Genomic DNA, 11408 nt, shown 5'->3' on the forward strand with positions numbered 1-11408 from the left:
TGGCCTCTCTTGTTTTCCTGCTAGACCTATGAGTGCAAACATATGGTTTCTGTCCTTCTCTATTCTTGATGGGAGGAAGATATCCCCAACATGCTAAGATCAATTCAAGATGGATAAGCCAGTAAAGAATAGAGGAGGGATGCCCCCCAAAATAGGAAAAAAAGCCAAGAGAGTAGGTGTGTTATCAGGGACGCCAAGCTCACAGTCTTTCAAGTAGGGAGACAGAACTGTGTCTCAAGCTGTTAAAATGTTGAGGAAGGCGAGAAATGAAAGTCTCTATTCAATTTAGCAATAAAGAAGCCACTGGTGACCTTTATAACAAGAGTATTTTTGGTGGAGTCATAGGTGCTGAAGGCAGACTAGCAAAGGGGAGTAAATGCAGATGGCAACTCCTTAGAGAAACTTCTCTGTGAAGGGAGCTGAGAGAGAGTGCAGACCCTGGAGAAGGACATGGCATAAATGGAAGCACATTTTATTTTAAAGATGGGTATACTGTGACATATCTGAACGCTCAGGAAAGGATCTGGTAGAGAGGGAAGGATGGAAGATGCAGAAGAGAGTCAATGGTGCGAGTGCTGGAAGGGTCAGGTGGGACAGGAACCGATCTCACACACAAGGATGAACAGTTGGCAGCTTTCCCCCCACCAGTATGACTCAGAGAGTTTTACAAAGGAATGGCTAAACCATTGATGTTACCAAAAGAGAGATGAGAGCCTGTTAATCCATGTTCTTTTCTTCTCAAATTCAGAGATTTAGAATGCAATTAGAATAAAGCTGTTTGGCGGCCAGATGGATCTGTTTTGTTCAGTGTTACCTGTCTGTTCTCCCCTGTTTTCTTGCTTCAGTAGAACCCAGCAATATAATCTAGAGTTTGTATGCAGGGCTTGTCACGGGGTAATGGAGATTCTCTTAATTCCTCATGTTGACACAGAACATGTTCTTTGGGATGGAAGACTGAAGGCAATGCTAGGAGGCTGGCAGATTTAGTAGAGAAAAAGTAAAGAAATTCCATTCTGAGAGCTTCCATTTTCTCTAAAAAGTGTAAGGCAAGGTCATTAACTTAGATGGAGGGGACCAGATGAAAGAATTGCTGACTCCGAGAGAAAGGACGGGATCTAACAGACATTGTAGAGAGTGAGAGATGGAGTTCACTGTTTTTAGAGTAATGAAAAGCAGTCGAGTTCTTTGCAGTAAAGTCTTCACACTTTTCTCAGACCCATTCCTCTGCATGCAGGGATTAAATTTCTGTTCTTGGGCCAGTTGTCTGAGAGGATCATCCAGCTGGATGGGATCCCTGGAAAAGAATGTACACCTTCTCCAAATCAGGCATGTTGGTCTCAGTGATGCATATTCATGGGCTTTCCAAGAGGCGCTCGCCATTTGTTCCTCTGTCCTTCTCACACATCCCCTCTATGCTCCTCTGGACCCCTCTTCTATGGATTTATCTCATTTCTTCTGTGTCAGACTCTAGCTTGCAACTGCTTCTCAAAGTCATCTGAGGGACTGGTGCTCACCTGGGAACCATTTATTCCCTCTTGTGACAGGAAAAGGAACTTAAACCAGAACATGAACCAACTGTTCAGCTGACATTGTTTTCAGTGCAAGATCTTCTCAATGAAGGGGGCACTTGGGTGGCCCAGTTGACTAAGTGTCTGACTTTGGCTTAAGTCATGATCTTGCAATTTGTAAGTTTGAGCCCCATATCAGGCTGTCTGCTATCAGCACAGAGCCCATTTCAGATCAGCCCATTTCAGCCTATTCCTGATTCTGTCTCCCTCTCTCTGCCCAGTTCCTGCTTTCTCTCTCTCTCTCTCTCTCTCTCTCTCTCTGAAAAATAAATAAATATTAAAACAAAAAAGTGTAATGCCCTTAAAAAAATCTCAATGAAGGAAGCATCTCATTCATTTCCACTGTGATGCAATGGAAATCCTTTTCTGTTGGAGACCACCACAGCCAGTTCCCAAACAGTTCTGTGCAGTGGTTTCTAAATCACAGATCATGGACCATCAGTTGGTTGAGTGCAATTAGCTCTTTGAGTGAGAGAGAGAGAGAGAGAGAGATCAGAGTAGAAAATATCAGTGTGCGTTATACATAATAATTGTACATATAATGATGATGAATGTTCCATGACACTTCTGTTTCAATCACATATATATGCATGTGTGTTTGTGGGTCACTATGAAAAATGTATCTCTCACTGTAGGTCAAGGTCCAAAACATCGAGAAACACTAGTTCTACTACTTCCTATCGCAACACAACTTTCTTGAGCCTAGTTCTCCCCTCCCTTGCTCAAGCTGTTTCTTCTCTGTAGCCACTTAAGGAACTTCCTTTCCAAGCACAAATGTTCTATGCTAAATCCCAACATAAAGCACAACAGTGACACTTCATAGTTCTCTTGTCTGTCACTAGAGAGAAAACAGAGTTTCTCATTTTCCCAAAGATGGGAAATTATTTTGATCTGTGTTTCTGCAGCAAAAATGTGCCAAAAAAAGAAGAAGAAAAAGGTTGCATAAGACTGGTCAGGACAGACTTTCAAAGTTTCAAATTATACTTTGAGAAGAGTTTAGAAATACAAAGCTAAAGATATCTTTATCTGATTTGGGGACAAGCTACCTTGTCATTCAGTGTCCAAACAAGGGAGATCAAAGTTTGGAGGAATGTAGGGCAGCAGAAAAACAAAATGTGCTGCTAGCCAAAATTTGGGGTTAACAACGACAAAATTTTTTTAGTATAACTATGTCTCATTCAATATTTGGAATAACAAAACATATTGCTTATCTAAAATTGAAATTTAACGAGTATCTTGAATTTTAGTCTTGTAAGTCTGGAAATCCTAATGAGGTGGAAAGCTTATACATTTTGAGGGAGGAGATCCTCTTTAAGTAAGAGAATACCAAAGTACTTTGAAAAAATTTTGAATATATATGACAATGTAGGGGCACCTGGGTGGCTCAGTTGTTAAACATCTGACTTCGGCTCAGGTCATGATCTCACAGTCAATGAGTTCGAGCCCCATGTTGGGCTCTGTGCTGACAGCTCAGAGCCTGGAGTCTGCTTTTGATTCTGTGTTTTCCTCTCTCTCTGCCCTTCCCCAGCTCATGCTCTCTCTCCCTCTCAAAAATAAATAAACATTTAACAACTGTAAACACATGTTAGGGTCTCTCCCAACAGCGTGGGAAAGATTATGAAAGTAAGGGGTTCTGACACTACGCTTCATGAACTTAGTGGGAAATTCTCTCTGTGTCATGTCTCGATGTAAGGAAGAAACCTTTTGTCAGCCTTAAGGAATGGCAAACAGAGAGCGGCTCCTACCCTGTTTGAGGATGGGGGAATTTTAACAGCTCCATTGAATAGTGGAGGAGAAAGAGGTGCTCCCTGCTCCTATCAGATGATGAAGGGAGGGAGGGAGGATGGAGGGAAGAAGGAAAAAAGACCCAGAAACTCATAAACACGAAGTCCTGACAACTAAACCCTATTCATTTCCATGCACATGGCTTGAAACAGTGGCTTTTAATAAAATGGTTTGCTTACTTCTGGGGTAAGAAAGGCTTTCCAATCTGTACACAGTATTGAAAGCTTTGAGAAGATGGTCGTTCAGGCTCTCAACTTCCCTATCACCCTTCCCTAAAAACTTTGCTGAGAACTTCTCTGCTGCCACATTTCTCCTGTTACCTCCAGCTTCATGACAGACCCTCTCCCATTTGAACATAAAGGCACACTGACCACCTTTAATCCTACCAAGTCCATTGCTCTAGGAGTAAAAACAAATGGTCAACTCAGGAACACATCCCTCCAGACGGAGAGGCCCCTGGTAGAAAGCCAAGAAGGGGAGGATGAGAAATACTGAAGAGCGCAGTGGCTTCATGTCATCCAGGTGACACACTCTTTTATTCTGTCACACACTCAGGAGAAGGTTGTCAAGGGGAAGTGCATATTAAATAACAGTTGAAGTTTTAAAATTACTTTTTTCCTGACATGAAGTATTCCTGATTTCTTTATTAGTTTGATAATGAGGACTCCCTTTGTCAATTAGATTTTGTGGTAGATGTTTTCAATAGATTGTACTAAATCTGTAATTTCAAGGTTTTGTTGAAAAGACCTTGAAGGTGCATAGACAACACCCTGATTGTCAGAAACTACATCCTTTACAACTACAAAAATGCATGGTAAAATCTGTAAATATAAAATGTCAGAGGTATATAGTTTTTCATAATTCTTTAAGTAGGCACAGGAGGAAAACATTTTGAAGGAACTGCCATAGACTTTGTGGCGTTTTAGTGATACTTCCTTTATCCCAAGGCTGCTCTCGCTGCTCATGTCAGTGATCTGATAAAGGAGTCTTCTTAGGGAGGCTGAACTCAGTTGTGTATCTGAGGACTGGGTTGAGCTTATAAGCTTGGACAAGCCTATCCTGACCTATAATGACATAGAGCATCTCTATTGTTGTGATAGAAAGCATCTCCAACTGTTTTTGATGCTGATATTTTGAAGCAAACCACGGAAGTAAAAGGATATCAGTGATGGCCTTTCTCTAAGCATGATGCCACTTAGTTGTGGATGCCAGAAATGGCCATAGTTCTGTGCTATCTTTGGCCCTTTTTATTTCTTCTGATTGCACAATGTGAGTATTAGAATAAAGACATTCTGTAAGAGTAAAGGATCACTTTGCCGAAAGGCTTCCGCTCCTTGCCTGGTCAGCTTTACAGCTAATGCCGCCCTTTTCTGGTTAGGATTCTGCCAGGAAAACAACAGCACTTCTGATAGGGCACACTTCATTTCTGGCACTGCTGGACCCCTGCAGCATGCCACCTACACAATGCAACATGAAAAAATCCGACGTGGTTATATTTTAAGAGATTGAAATCAGCCTGCTTTCTGAGATCCAGATACCAAGAGGTTTGTAAAACCAATGAAACAGGACCTTGTGCCCCAATGTGTCTGGATTGTCACTAGGAACTTAGTAGACTTGTGAGGATACCAAAAGTCAATTAAGAAAAAAAGGTCAATACCGTTAATGGACCGTTAGCAAATGGTCAGGCTTAAAGTAAAAATGTCCAGTGTGGCTTACTGTTTATTACCCAAATGGAACTTTTGAACTGTGTCATCATTCAATATGTTTCTCTGATAGGATTATGTCCTAATGAGTTATTGAGGGAGGAAAGAAATTGTGGTATACTGGGAAAATTAGGAGCTTTGGTGTCAGACTCTGGCTAAAACCTTGGTTACTGGGGTGCTGGGTGGCTCAGTCGGTTAAGCATCTGACTTCAGCTCAGGTCATGATCTCGCAGTTAGTGAGTTTGAGCACCGCATTGGGCTTTGTGCTAACAGCGCGAAGCCTGGGGCCTACTTCAGATTCTGTGTGTCTCCCTCTCTCTCTGCCTCTCCCTCACTTGCACTCTGTCTGTCGCTCTCAAAAATAAACACTACAAAAAAATTTTTTTTAAACTTTGGTTATTAAATCTCTTTGGGTTTCCATGTACTTATTTGTAAAAAAAAAATTATCCCTATCTATTGTCCCTATCTATTATGGGGATTAGTGGAAATGTAGGTAAGTGTTTGGTCTAGTCCCTGATACATATTGAGGATCAGTAAATAACTGCCATTGCCTTTATGTTTAATAATAATAATAATAATAATAACAATAACAACAACAACAACCACCATAGATGAGGTGTCAAACTTGCTTAACCACATTGAGAATCTAAAAGCAAAGCACAGTTGATATAAGCAATAAAGAGATATAATATTATGGAGAAAACCATAATGACTAGGTTTCCTTCGTTTTTCATTTCAACATGTATCTCATTTACTGAGAAGAGAAACTGTCATTTGGGAATGGAGCCCAGAGAGTACCTTCTGCAAGGAAGGCACTTCTCCCAATCACATCTGGCCTGGGAAGAGAGTCAATATCAACACGCACTTCCAAGGGCCAAAAACTTTTCTTTCCTCCTACCGCTAAGTAACATGATAGAAGGAGGGAACAGCTGGTGATTGCTGATCGGTTCGTCAGGAAAAATCAAGTCAAAAAGGAGGCAGAAACATTCTATGAATGGAATTCCTCATTTCCCTGGGGATGAGCTCAGAGCTGAGCACCCTCCCCACTGACCACCCTCCTATCAGTGGACGTCAGAATGTCTGGATGTGCCACGTCTGGGGGACTCATCGTGATCAGAGAGAATAATGTGCTTATGGCAAATCTCTTCATCAGTGTGGCTTATTATTACCAGGAATTTGGACTGATTCAAACTACAAACCTAATAGGGAAATAAACCTCACTGATTTGCTGAAATCTCCAGCAAACTAAACCAAAGGAAAAGTGCCCACTCAAACTCCTATCTCCATAAAAATAAACTTAGTAGGGGTGCCTGGGTGGCTCAGTCTTGTTAAGCGTCTGGATTCAGCTCAGGTCATGATCTCACAGTTTGTGGGTTCAAGCCCCGCGTTGGGCTCTGTGCGGACTGTCTGTCAAAAATAAATAAAGAACATTTAAAAATACATAAATAAAAATAAACTTAGTGAATGATTCTGAATCTACCTTTCAATGTACTGAGGAAATCTAAAATCAGATCAATATATTTTCTAAATGCACCCAAACAAAATGAACTATAGTTGGTCGGTCATTGAGGATGTTGTAGTAAATATATTGGTGGTCCCTGTGTTGTGCTGATAAATGTTTACTAATGGGTTCTCCACGGGCAGGGGAAACACACACACACACACACACACACACACACACACATAAAATTATACATGCTGTATATAGTATACGTACTATATGAATCAGTACTTTACATTGTAGATTTTACTAATAAAAAGGGTGTACAATATAAAACTTATAAATAATAAAATATACAATATTTAACTATTTTTATACAGTTAATTTTTTTTTGAGAAAAAAATAGAGGGAGGGAGAGAGAGACAAAGCATGCGTGGGGAAGGGTAGAGCGAGAAGAAGACACAGAATCTGAAGCAGGCTCCAGGCTCTGAGCTGTGCTGATAGCTCCAAGCCTGATGAGGGGCCCCAACTCATGAGCTGTGAGATCAGGACCTGAGCCAAAATCGAGAGTCAGACCCTTACCTGAGTGAGCCACCCTGGCGTCCCTAATATACCTTAATTGTAAGCTTATATAATTTAATTTTTGATAATGACTCCGTTGAACCACTGGCACTCAAAACTCCTACCTCTAACAGTCGGCTCCTACGAGCCTGCATGAGGCGCCCCAGTCCACGCTGGTCGTCTGTCCAATGCTTATCCGACCTTCTTCCTTCTTTTGTGTTCAAGTATCTCACTGCCTTCACCATCACCACACGTGACTTGGAGGAAGTCTGTTCTGGGGCATTTTGCAACCCATCTTGGCAAAATCCCACCTCATCGCATAGTTGAAGAAATGCTACGTAACTCAATTCTGGCTAATTCTGGTGTGAGGTTGTCTTCTGAAGTTATAGAATAAGTTTCCACATTCCCACAGGCATTTATTCTCTCTAGATATTTTCATAACTGAAGGGGCTCAGGAATGGCCACAGCCATTTTCCTAATGGCCTGACGGTGAAATCAACTCTTGAAAGAAGGCAGAGCATCACAGGGAGAGGCGGAGCTGGGACCTCAACGTGCCAAGCCTAGAGCGCCCCCGCATGGCTGGTCCTCTAACTACAGGAGATAAGAAATGTCCTTGTTGAAGCTAGTTTGAGCTGGAGTTTTTATTTGCAGCTGGAAGGAGTTTGGAAAGCATCCAATATAAGAGTATATGATAAATTAGCCTCTTCAGAAGCTCAACTCCTGAATAGATGAGAGTAACTCACAGGAAACAAAGAAACAATCCAATACAGATTAGAAATATCTTTTTTTTTTACACTGTGTGGCACAGACTCTGAATTTAATAGGATTTTAGAGGAAAGTTTGGTCAGCAAAATTATAGTCACCATTTATCCCTTCATGAAGGTGATGGGGTTTAGCTCAGGTCATAAGGAATGAGTGAAGTTTGAGAAAAGAGGGAATAATATTTCAGATGGCCTGGGAGAGATAAATGGAGAGGCTCCTAAGAATGCCACTGGGAGTCCTATAATGTGGGCTGCAGGAATGCTTAGGGTCAACAAATACATTTCCTCACTTTGCAAAATACTTAAACCTATAATTTTTGTTTATTTATACACTGGCTACCCTTTATGGGCATTTTTGTTAGTCCAAATACATTCTTTGTAAAGTCCTAGGAATGTTGACCAGTACGGTACTACAGATGCGCTCAATTTCATTCTCGGCTAGTGTTCTCTCCCCTCCTGGTCCTCTTGATGCTCCTCATATATTCTCAGCCTGTCAGAGCCCACTCGGGTGGTATACTGGGATCAGTAACACTCCTGCTTTGAGAAAGGGCTACTCGCTCATTTCTAACAGGCAACTGCCTGTACTTTTTTTTTCTCTTTAAGCCAGGAAGGAGAATCCATAGTTTCCCATAGTTATGCCTTTCTACTCTTGTTTGAGAATTCCTTCCCACTTCCCATCCAGCTTCCCATTGTCGATGTATATGACCACTCTTGTCTCATCCAATCCTCAACTGTTGCCTTTCACTTATAAAACAATCTCCTCACATACTGGAACCTTCTGGCAAATCTCTCAAGCATACATGTGACCTAAATGGAAGGCAACTGCATGGTTTTTTAACATCCTCTTCGAAGGGGATGCTGTAGCCAGCAGAGGGAGTTGTGAGAAGGCTGTGACAGATCCAGAAGGAATTATGGGAATAGAGCACTGATGAGTCTTTGGGACCACGGTTCTGCTTGCTTGGTTCCCTGCCCTCTGAGAAGCATGTATTTTTGGTTTTGTTTTTTATTTAAAAAAATTTTTTTAATAGTCTATTACCAAGCTGGTTTCCATATAACACCCAGTGCTCTTCCCCACAAGTGCCCTCCTCCATGTCCATCACCTCCCCTTCCTCTTCCCCCCTCCCTCTTCAGCCCTCAGTTTGTTCTCAGCATTCAAAGGTCTCTCATGATTGAGGCATGTATTTTTGGATGCCACTTACTGCTTTGCTCAAGATCATGAACCAATTAATATGAAGACAGAGGGCTTGAAAAGAGAAAGACAAAGACAGAAGTAGAACCATGAAACCTATCAGAACGAGCAATGATATTTATCACAGATTTCTTCTCGTTATCCAACATGCACGTAGTCTACTTTCTTCAAAATTTCAACAGAGCCTATTGCACACCAGGAACGGTCTCATAAACTGGCTTGAATTAATATCAATATTTCTTTTGGCTTTGCTGTTCCCTGACAGCAATATTTCCTCCTTATGTCTACAAAGTTTTAGGCATTCACACAGCTACTTAGTTGAGACAAACATGACAAATTTTCAAGAACAGTTTTTTCTTAGAATTGTCATGAAGAATTTTTAAGTCTCAGAAGGAAAATACCTAGTTTTTTTAATGAATTGGTTTGTAAATTGGCGAAGTACCGAGGGCAATCTAGACACTGGCCTTTATGGTTCTTTATAGGCTGAGGAATTCTGAGCATGAGGCAGGTAAGAGAATTGCGGGGTAAGACGTGGGGAAAGATCTGCTTGGGAAGCAGGGGAACATAATAATTAAGAGCCTAGGTTTGATTCCCGGGTTTGCCCCTGACCCGCAGAGTTATCTAAGGCAAATTATATGTCTTCTCTGTAACTTATTTCCTTATGTATAAAATGAGGAAAACAATAGTTCCTATTTTAGACACTTAGTTATTAGAATTAAATGAGTTAATTTATTGTAAAGTGCTGGTAAATTTAAAAATGCTTATGTGTTAAATACATTTAAAATAAACCCCAACTCTGGGGCCCTTGGGTGGTTCAGTCAGTTAAGCGTCCGATTTCAGCTCAGGTCATGATCTCATAGTCAGTGAATTCGAGCCCCACGTAGAGCTATGTGCTTACAGCTAGGAGCCTGGAAACGCCTTCAGATTCTGTATCTCCGTCTCTCTGCCCCTCCCCCATTTTCACTCTGTCTCTCTCAAAAATAAATAAACAATTGAAAAAAATTTTTAATAAATAAAAATAAAAACCGAAAATCTAAGTTGCATACAGCAAATATCAACCTTTGTGAATTTACGAAGAGGATATTAGCTCACGGGGTACTCAGGAGGAATAGATGGGTAATCCACAGACAGATGGGTTCCATGAAGACAGCATAGGCCTGAAGGGAAGACAGCACAGACATTAAAGTTTGCCAATGCCACATTGCTAGGCAAAGGGTGTTGCCCTTGGAAACCGGAAGTAGCATCCTCCATTCTTCCCAGAAGGAACTGTGTAGCACCCCTGCCTTCTTGGGCCGCCAGCCTCCAGCTGGGGTGAGAAAAGGCTCATGTCTCAGATGAGGTAGATAAAGGCTCATATGTCATAATTGCAAGGGAGCTTATAAAATTAGAGGTAAGTGCACCCTCACAAATTTGAGGAATTCCCAATTTTAGAAATGGAAGACACTGAGAAGTTAAAACAAAGCTAAATGGGCAAACAGCCCCAAGAAATAAAGGTTAAAGGAATGTTAAATGAAAAAAAATCTACACATAAGGCTGATCATATCATAGGCTACTGAAAAACACTGATTAAATCTGACTGAGAAGTTGTTATAAAAGGATGAGTAAAGGATAGAAGAGATCATCCAGGATTCCTTAAGAAGCTCAGGGAGGGGAAATGCCTTGTTTTCAAATATATGGCTGCTCTTCTCAATTTTTCCATTCTTTCTTGAGGTCTTCATTTCTATGATTCTACTCCTGGACCCTTCATCTGTTGCAACCCTCCTCCCCTACTCTCACCCCAAAGGTTATTCTGCACCCCATTTTTCTCTCAATCAATGACTGATTCATTTTCTTGCAAAACCATTCACCCAAAATTGATGTGGCAACTGATATCCCATTAATGTGTGAAGTTTCCCAGAAAGCATCCGTGTTTCAGGAGAATAAGCATTCACGTTTTCAAGCTCTGGAAAAGTGACAAAAGGTGGAGACAGTATTTTGTGGCAGAGAGCTCTTCCTGTAAAATCATTCTTGCTAAAGCACCTGCCTGCAATGCCAACCCAGGACTCCAAAGGCCCTTCCTCATGCTGAGTGGCTGCAAATGAGGCAGACTTGTCTACAGACACAAAGCTTCTGAGGGTCAACTGCTGAGCACATGCCCACCACAGGGTGCATGCACCCACCCTCTTCCTTTCAGTCACTGTTTACACCTGCCACCTTTTGTCCTATGAAGATACAGCCTTCCCTAAAGCCCAGTTCACCCCATTTTCTCCTCTCCTAAAGATTAAAATAGCACTCTCTTCAATGACCTCAATAATTTAGAACCCATGAATAAGTCATTTGCCCAAGAGACTACAGTGGGGCTTCTATTTTTACTTACAGTCTCTCTCCAAGCAAAGTCACCTCTCTCACGGAGCCAACATT

The sequence above is a fragment of the Suricata suricatta genome, chromosome 9 (genome assembly GCF_006229205.1).
Source record: "Suricata suricatta isolate VVHF042 chromosome 9, meerkat_22Aug2017_6uvM2_HiC, whole genome shotgun sequence".
Classification (NCBI taxonomy): domain Eukaryota; kingdom Metazoa; phylum Chordata; class Mammalia; order Carnivora; family Herpestidae; genus Suricata; species Suricata suricatta.